This window comes from Corythoichthys intestinalis, chromosome 6 (genome assembly GCF_030265065.1).
Source record: "Corythoichthys intestinalis isolate RoL2023-P3 chromosome 6, ASM3026506v1, whole genome shotgun sequence".
NCBI classification, from domain to species: domain Eukaryota; kingdom Metazoa; phylum Chordata; class Actinopteri; order Syngnathiformes; family Syngnathidae; genus Corythoichthys; species Corythoichthys intestinalis.
Genome location: NC_080400.1, coordinates 34,300,584 through 34,310,164, shown reverse-complemented (window position 1 = coordinate 34,310,164; position 9,581 = coordinate 34,300,584). Strand labels below are relative to the sequence as shown.

General features: G+C 39.9%; 1 long non-coding RNA gene across 1 annotated transcript; it reads right to left on the bottom strand.

The window, feature by feature from the left end:
• Positions 1–301: 301 nt before the first annotated feature.
• LOC130917017 (uncharacterized) lies at positions 302–8,105 on the bottom strand. The gene is made up of 4 exons (XR_009063402.1): positions 7,895–8,105; positions 7,732–7,796; positions 7,571–7,638; positions 302–7,491 (listed from the first exon to the last, which is right to left on the bottom strand). It is a non-coding gene; the product is annotated as an uncharacterized LOC130917017 (long non-coding RNA).
• Between the last annotated feature and the right edge of the window lie 1,476 nt (positions 8,106–9,581).

Genomic DNA, 9,581 nt, shown 5'->3' with positions numbered 1-9,581 from the left:
ACAGTGTAATAATCGTCATGTGACATCACACTTTGAGCCCGAAGCTCTTGGTGGTCAGTAAGCTATGCGCACTTTCGACAGAGACATTGTCAAAACTACTGAACAGAGGAATGTCATGCTATTTTGGCGGATGTTTGTATTCACAAGTATCTGCTTAGGGACAATGGAGAAAGCCTTGGCAAATGTGCTTTAGAATCCCGAGATTTGGCAACCTCAAAACAGGGCGTTTAATTTTTTTTCCCCAGCTCATTTGAGATGATATCTCAGTGATCTGAGTGAAACTGTAGCTCACAAACGACATTTAAGTTCATATGACACCATTAAGCGTGTTTATTTCATATTACATGCGGTATTTTATGCTCCTGAGTGAAATGGACCACTTGGATGTGTGTGGAAGCAATCGACATATTTATTCAACTTTTTGAACACATGCCATGAAAATGAGTGACCTTCATCCAGAACCTAGGATTGAGGAAGAAGGCGGGTGTGACGTCAGCGAATGAGATCATCTTCACTTTACAGCCATACTATTGGATACAGAAGGACTGCTGATTCAGCTGATTTTGAGGATTAATTTATTTTTCACATCACATCAGCCCAATGTGCTGCAGGCTTTTGTTGCTATACCAGGGAGAGTGGTGTGAGCCTTTTTGGGTTTTTCGGCCGTGGTGCAGTTGATAGCTAGAGTTGTCCTTGGACCGAAGGGTCAGTGGTTTGATTCCCGGCTACGACTGCCCACTGTCAAAGTGCCCTTGGGCAAGGCACTGAACCCTGATTTGCCTCCAATGGGTTAACAGCGCCTTGCATGGCAGCAGCCCCATTCAATTCAATTCAATTAAATTCCATTCAATTTTATTTGTATAGCCCTGGATCACAACAATGTTGTCTCAAAGGGCTTTGCAGAGGCAATATGATACACAATCAGAAACAGCAAATAAAGCAACAAAGATGAATAAATAAATTCAAGTCCTGGGTATCCCCCATCCTTAGACCCTCCATGTCGGCAAGGAAAAAGGGCAAGGAGAAAATGAGAAACCTTGGGGAGTACCACAGTCAGGAGAGATCACCTCCCAGGACGGACAGACAGGAAGCCCCAGGACTGCTAATGGGAATTAGCAGGCGAAGTTACAGTACGTAAAGATGCAGTGGAGTAAAGGAACAAGAAGAGGTCCATCTAGCCAGATGAGACGGGGGTAGCAACGAGGACGTCCATCCAGCCAGGGATCCGGACAGTCAGGAGGCTGCAGCTGAAAAATAGCCCCTCCCCAGAGGGGAGGGGGGAAAGGGGACACCGGGTGACTAGTGATGAAGAGACTAGACAACTAGATATTCATGCATTCATTCATTCATTTTCCATGCCGCTTTTCCTCACAAGGGTCGCGGAGGTGCTGGAGCCTATCCCAGCTAACTACGGGCAGAAGGCAGGGGACACCCTGAACTGGTTGCCAGCCAATCGCAGGGCACAAGGAGACATACAACCATTCACGCACACACTCATACCTACGGACAATTTAGAGTGTTAAATCAGCCTACCATGCATGTTTTTGGGATGTGGGAGGAAACCGGAGTTCCCGGAGGAAATCCACGCAGGCACGGGGAGAACATGCAAACTTCACACAGGAAGGCCGAAGCCCGAGATTGAACCCTTGATCTCAGAACTGTGAGGCAGACGTGCTAACCACTCAGCCACCGTGCCTACAACTAGATATTAACATTGGGAAATAGAAATAAAGTAAGATAAGTGGTAGGTAGAGTGAGAAAAAGGAGATAGAACTCAGTGGCTGTACTTCCCCCAGCTTTATAGCTTCTAGTGCAGCTTAGACCAAACTTTGAGTATACTCCGACTTCAACTAGCCTGACCATAAGCTTTGTTGAATAGGAACGTTTTGGTGTGTGAATGTGTGTGTGAACGGGTAAATGTGTGCTAATGTAAAGCGCTTTGGGCATGTTAACCATGCAGATAAATGCGCAATATGAGTACAGTCCATTTACCATTTCAAACAATCCTGCTCACCGCGAAGAATGGACAAAACAAGTCCGACAATTGATGGACCATTGGACGGATGAGGATGAGTAGGCTACGTGTTTTATATAATGTCAAATACTGGGATCATGACACAAATTTTAATAAGGAGGTGGTTTGTATTTTGTGGGATTACAAATCTTATCGTCGGGCAGTGAAGCAGGGCGTGTCCGCCCTCATTGGCCGGCAACCGTGGCATGTGACAAGCCGCCCAATGTCGGCCGGTTTGTCTGCCCAGAATGAGCCATTTTCGGGATTCATTCCCATGCTGCATCCTCGGCGATGAGCACTCCCAGCGGACGCTCGCTGACATTGCCCTGGGTCCGGCGGGACTGCTTGCTGGAGCAGGGGTATGACCAGCTGTAATAGTATGTTAAAAGTCACTCACCGCCGGAGGCTAACCAATGCCGCCATGTGTGACAGAAGTTGGGGTAGTTCTGTGTGACTTTTCATATTCGAAAGTCTAGGAAGAGACTTGGAAGAGCCGCTTGGTTTGGGTTAGCATGTAGCCTAGCTCTCACGCCTCCTGTTTTGTTTACGCTCTGTCCTTCGTCTCTGAGGCTGGGGCAGGGAAATGACAAGAGCCGGACTAACTCCAGTGGCATAAAATACCGTTTGAGAGGTTTAAGAAGTCAGCAATTTTGACCATTATGCAGTAATTTAGCCCTGTCATACTGAATACATGCATTTTTAATATTCCATTTCGCACAAGACTGTTATTAGTTTTGAGAATACAATTTATATAGCAGTCGGGGAGTCAATACTTAGAAAAAGAATATTCTGTTATAATATTGGACTAGAGAGACGAAAACAATGATGACATTTTGTGCTGCCCATGCAGCCTGCTCGTCATCAGCCTCCTGTTTGTTGTTTGTCGCCTTTTTCTCGTTCTGAATCTTCCTCCTCCTCGACATACAACATGTATGGCTGTATGTCACATACTTCCCCTGGATCGACAGTATAGTTCGAAAAATCCACACTTGAACCAGAATCGCTGAAAAATGCTTCCTCCTCCATTGTGCACAAATGCTAAATACTTAACCTAGTAACTCCATAGCCATGAAGGCGCTGGAGCGCTATGATGACAGTAGGAGCTAAACAGCAGATTTAAAGACACATTTCTCGTCATCTGCGCTATGCCAAATTATTTTGTATAGTTGAATTGTCTCAATATATTGTTTTAATTCCAATAATAATGCTATTTAAGATTTTTACCCACCAAAATGGAGAGATGCAAGTGGTAACTTACAGTAAAGCCCTTTTTAAGACCGCTATCACCCCCACACCTTCCTTTTTGAAACAAAATAAATTATGGGAAACATCCCACAGCGACTTTACAGTATACAACAAACTATTTGCCAAAAATTGCTAAATGTTTACTGACAAAAATCCAAAAGCTATTGCGAGCATGAAGATGCTGATTAAGAACATAACATTGTAAAGTTACCTAAATTTAATTAAAGGCATAGCAATGAAATCACTACTGCTGTAGTAATACCCAGTGCTATGTATCCTAACAGAACCTTATGCAATTGGTTGCATTTTCAAAAAATGTGTTTTAGATCAATCATGATTTTGTGTTACTTGGAAAGTATGTAACTGATAATATCTAAATGTCAGAGGTCAGCTGTCATATTTTTACAATAGTGACAATATTTAATATCAAAAGACCACTTAAACATATAACATTTTATTGCTTTCCAATTTCAGGCATTACCTCCTCCCACTTGTTCACGGAAGTGCTTGGCTGGAGACCAGCAATGTGTCTGTTTTTTTTTCCCCAACTCCTGCATTTTTAATTACATCATATAAGTGTTATGTTTGCAAGCTTTATTGCATTTAAAAGCCAAACAGCAGGTTATTCTCTGTGGTTGTTACTTTTATGCATTGGTGGGCTGAACCAGTTTCTCATGTTTGAAGTTTCACTGAAATAACAAAAAAGATGGACTCTGTGTTCAATAATCAGTGGATGGATAGTATAGTAAAAATAAATAAATATAAATGAATCAGTACAAAGGTTGCATGATTCATTTTCTAAAAGAAAATCAAATGCATGTGCTTGGGAAATAGCACCAGATTGGCCTTTCCCTGTGAATATACTTCATATTTAAATCATCTTGGCTCAAAGGCTTCATTCTAGGAAGCGGTACAAACAAAAGATAGATTTACTGGAAAAGGGGGTTAAGGTGTGACACACATACACACCATCTCATAAAAGGATTGTCCACACCTGCCAAAGAAACGTTCACTAGCTTTCAAACTGGTGAGTCGTTTTACTTCGAAAATATGATTTTCACAGTCACAGCATCAACAAAGACTTAACCTAAACAATAGAAACTGTTATGTTTTGATCGCAAATGTAATATATATTCGACTGCATAGTCTGGACATAAGAAGAATACATCAGTCATTCATTAAATAATGCTCAGTAATTGTATCACTGTTAATTGAAACAAGACATTCTGTATTGTATGTGTTTATGAACTATGCTCGATGAACATGTATCCCAAACTCTGGGCTTTTGCACGTTGCATTGTGAGGAATCATTACATATGTCAAAGAACATGCTCGAATTGCACTAGATTAGAGAAATTGAAAAACTTGTTTAAGACTTATTGAATGGGTGGCTGGATACCAAGTCGCCTGACTTACCGATACTAATTGTATTCTCTTCAGGGTAATAAAATGTTCACACCTCCTACACATATTATTAGATAACTGGAAACCAGAGTCTTTTAACTTGCATCTCTATTTCTTCTTTTTTTTTTCTTTTTTTGGAACAATTATCATTTTTTCTTGAAAGGAAAAGCATGCAGTATCGGAACGAGAAACTTATTCACTGATACAAAATGCAACCATACCATTGAACAAATTGTAAATGACAAATCGCTAGTGGCACAGTTGATAATTATTTTTCACAATGCCTCACATTTCTGACTTCAAGGGTTCAAGCCTAGGCTCTGGCCTTCCCTGGTGAATGTTCTCGCTGTGTCTACATGGGTTTTCTCTGGTTACTCCGCTTTCCTTCCACTTCCCAAAAACATTCATGGTAAATGCGATTGTGGGAATTAATGTTTTTTTGTTAGTCATTTAATCATTCTGTTTTTCATTGTTTACTTTATAATGGTTTACTAAACCTCTCTGCTAGTATTGCTGGTCATTCATGATATATTCATACACACAGACAATTAGTTGTTTTTGTCATCTATCTATGCCAGACCATTAAATGCAGTTTCAATAGAACAAAATTTATTTTTAGTTTTTAGTATTAGTATTTTTGAATCGTACATAATGAATGAACATATCTGCTTAGAAAAGGTGGCGGTGTGGATCAGCATCCATGTTTTATCACATTCCATATCAACATCAATGTAGACTGAAGGAAGCAGAGGTGTGAGCATGCACTCCTAACACTGCTCACAGTACATAAATCAAAACAAAATCATTGCCAGGATGACGATTGAGGCCTCTCTTGTGCAAATGAAGCCTGGCTCACCAACAGGATAATAAATCCTCAGTGTGTTATTTTTGGTTTTGATAATAGGGAATCATGGGATTGGTTCAGGATGCATGGGGGAGGGGGGCATAGATCTGACTGTGAAAACTGCTAATGAATCATGAGCACTACTTTTGATATGCCACCAAAACAATCCAGCTGCTTTACATTTTGGATCAAGCACTCTCGATACCTCCCTGTTGAGGAATGTTATTTATTTATTTTTTTAATTAATTAAAAAGAAAAGTCTGAGCTTCACTTAAAAACAAAGCTGTTGAGATACATATAAAAAAAAAATCCATTGCCTATCAGGTGGCGGTTAACTGAAAAGTGGAGTTCTGTTTACAGTATATAGTTCTTCAATTTCAACTGTCTGGATATCCGCAGCTCTTGCAAAAATCAGTTATAGGTTTACAGCTCCTTGTTTTTTGCTCCAAGATCTACTTTTCAATGAGACAGCCTCCCGCGATCTACCTTAAAGGGTAGCTCGCATATGTTGCTCACGCAACATAATAAGCTATGCACATTAAAAAGAAAGAATAGTAAATATACTGTATATATATTTTTTGATGCCATGATCTACCCACAGTAGCGTTGCGACCGACCGGTAGATCGCGATCGACGTAATGGGTTACAGTATTTTCTGACACGTGGGATCAAGTGAGTCACATTCCACCTTTTGCCATAGGGGTGACTTTCCACTTCTGTCCTCAGTATGCCTTGTATTCTCGCTTTAGGCCAGTGGTAGAAGAAATATGGAAAGTAGAAAGTATGAATTAAAAAAAAAAAAAAAAAAAATCATCTCAGCACCCATTTCACCACAACACACCTCATGATTGCACCTCTACAACATTTCGATATCCTTTAGTTCCATCTGGCCTGTTGCCTGGATCACCCACACCTTCATCCAACACCACCGCTACAGAGGAAATTTAACTTATCCAATTTGAATTTCCAAGATGAAGACCACTACTACCGGTCTAAACTCTGTGCAATATATGGGTTGAAAATGTCAAAGATACATGAAAGTATTCCAAGATGGGCTCATTTAGCCACAAGGAAAGATGAAACCAGAGTCCCTGGAGAAAATCCACCTTAATATAGGGAGCGCATGCAAACCCCACACATAATGGTTAAAGCTTGGATTTGGACTCAGAAACTGTTGACTATGAGAGCATGAGACATGTCAACATAAGTATTTCGTCTTTTTTGGCACTCCTTTTGTCAGTTAGGTTAGCATTGAACTGTAAATAACATTGTTAAACATTTAATAAATATGTTACTACAGTGTAATTTGTGTCACCACCTGCCATTACAAACTTAAACCACCTGGGGCTGGCTCATAAGGGCTCACGTGGTAATAGAGTATGCATATGTAACCCGGTGGTTAACAAGTGACAAAGTTTACCTTGTATCACTTTACGTTGTCTGATTATAATGTGTTTATTTATTGGACCAGTGCATCAGAAGCTAGACTCGACTCACAGGAGACAGCGTGCACCCGGCAGAAGCAAATAAAACTCTAGACACAGATAATTGTGGGTTTTTTGTGTGTAATATAAAACAAAAATATTAAAATATTTACAATATGTACATTGAAAAGAAAAGTTAAATGCATGAAACAAATGCTCAATTTATCCCAAAAACGTACTTTACACACCCTAACTTTACTAAGTGCACTAAGTGTTTTCCCTTCAACGTCTTATTCCAGTCCCAAAACGCTATGTGAGCTCACATGTAAATCACTGTTGAGTATTATGGAAAGTTCCTACCAGATTCCCAGCTGAAACAAAAAAAAAGTGTCCAGTTCAGGTTCGAAAATTGGGTTAGCTCGCCACCGGTCTCTCCTTCGACAACCACTCCTGTGGCTCGACAGGTCGAGAGCGGAAAAATAAAAGGAAAAATATATGCTTCACAAGCGATCTCCCTCGATGTCCTAAATGAAAGGCGACTCCCGCATAAAAGACCCGGCCTAAACAGGCCAAGCTAGTATTAACATCATGCTTCAAATTCATCTTTTTGCTTCTTAACATGTCATATAAAACACTCACCAGAACAAGGTGATGAGGGCACGTAGCTAACGGTTGTTAGCCAACCTGCGCTGCCACAAACTGCCTTCCTAACAGCCAGTTTGCGATGACGACGTAGCAAACAATAAATTAACATTAATATTCATACTTTTGTTTCATAACATGTCATATAAAACACTCACCAGAACAAGGTGATGGTGGCACGCAGTTAACGGTTGGCCAAACCGCGCTGTCATGAGCTGCCCTCCTAACGGCCGATTGTGGTGATGACGCAGCAAAAATTAAATTAACAGTACAGTAATATGACCCCACTAAATTAGTGGCGATTCAATCGATTTTACTTACAATTCCAATGACGCACAAAGACTGTAGTTGAATCCGGGTTTTTTTTTTTTTTTTTTTCCTGCAGTATGTTTGTAACTGTCAGACAAACCAAAGAAACTGCGTCTTCACTAACTCGCGATGAGGAAGTAAAAGAGAGAGAAGACCGGTTCGCTCCTGTCATCCTACCAATGGCCTAGAACCTGCTCGCTCATTGGTTAAGGGAGAGAAATATCGCAACTTCCCATTGGCTTGTAGGTCGTTGCCTTTTTGAAAAGTAATTAAATCAAACGATTATTTTTTTGAATAACCTATTTTTTCCTCACTAATTTTATATCAACTTTCGTTTGAGTTGATATTTTTCTTATTATAATTCCTGGCTCACTAAATTTCCATATGAATCATGTTCAGTGTTCTCTATCATAGTAACGTGGGTTACACATAGTACACATTGTAATATAATGTTGCACGACTTACTATCCTTAGCTCGAATGTGTACCGCTGTATTCTCCTCAAACCTGTTTTATAAATATTACAGAATATACGTATGACTGAGAATTGAGAACTAAGAAAATAAAAATATATTATGTTTGGAAAATAATTGAATGCAAAACTCATTTAATATGCAAAGGAAAAAAAGCTCCAAGTAAAAGCAGATTTAACGAATAAAAAACAAAGTAAATAAATCCCTTTCTGCTTTTCCCTTCATAATACATAAGGTTTTACACCGGATGCAATTACAGATGCAACCCACAATGAGGAATCAAACCCAGACCTCCACAATGGCAGTCCGGCATTCTGTCCACTGACCACCTGGGTAATATAAAACAAATATAACAAATTAAAATAGCAGTGGAAGATTTGCAGGCAGTGTTACCATCTTAATGAGATATATGTGATACTTCATTTTGGAAATGACAAAACGGGACTCAATTCACTGAAAAGTTGTGGTGATTGGTCAAAACTAAATTTATACTTGAAGTCACAGTGTTTTCCTCTTTTGTAGAAAAATCTTTGAATATCTGATTTACCATGCCAATGAGCATCAAACTGTGCTTCATCCCTATCCATTCTCTAATAGATAGTCTCCCTGTCTGTTGTCTGGATTCACATGCAGAGTTAATATTGCTGAGTTTTGTTGTTCATTCAAAGCCGCCCGACTGCTGTTAGCAGCTGTCACGTCATTGCATGCTGCTGTCAAATTCTAAGCGATGTGAAATCGATGGAAGTCCATAATGTATGTGGCTGCCATGTGCCATGTATTTTTGTTTTTCAAAATCCCTTCACTCTACCAATGAATTCTTCAAAGATCCTATTGTCTTTATGGCTTCTTCCACTGTCTCAAGGACAAATTTCCCAAATTCTGTGCTTATCATTATGCAGTAATCATGCTTTTTTGGACTTCGTCTGCTCCTAGGGGCTTTCACTCAACCAATGCCTTCATATCACTCCAATAATGGGCATTGTTTACGACACCACTGCACTCAAAGGAGCTTTCACAGGAAGACTCTATTGATTTTTATGTACTTAAATGTTGTGTCCTGGCCTGTCAAGAAGCGGGGATTTTACACCATTACATCTACTTCAACTACTCCAGTTTTGTTTGACCTATTTGGAAGCTATTCACTGCAAGCAATCAAAGCATAGGAATGTGTTTGCACAGCAGATTATGGCACATAATACATGAAATCAGTGCAGTGTATTGATTCTA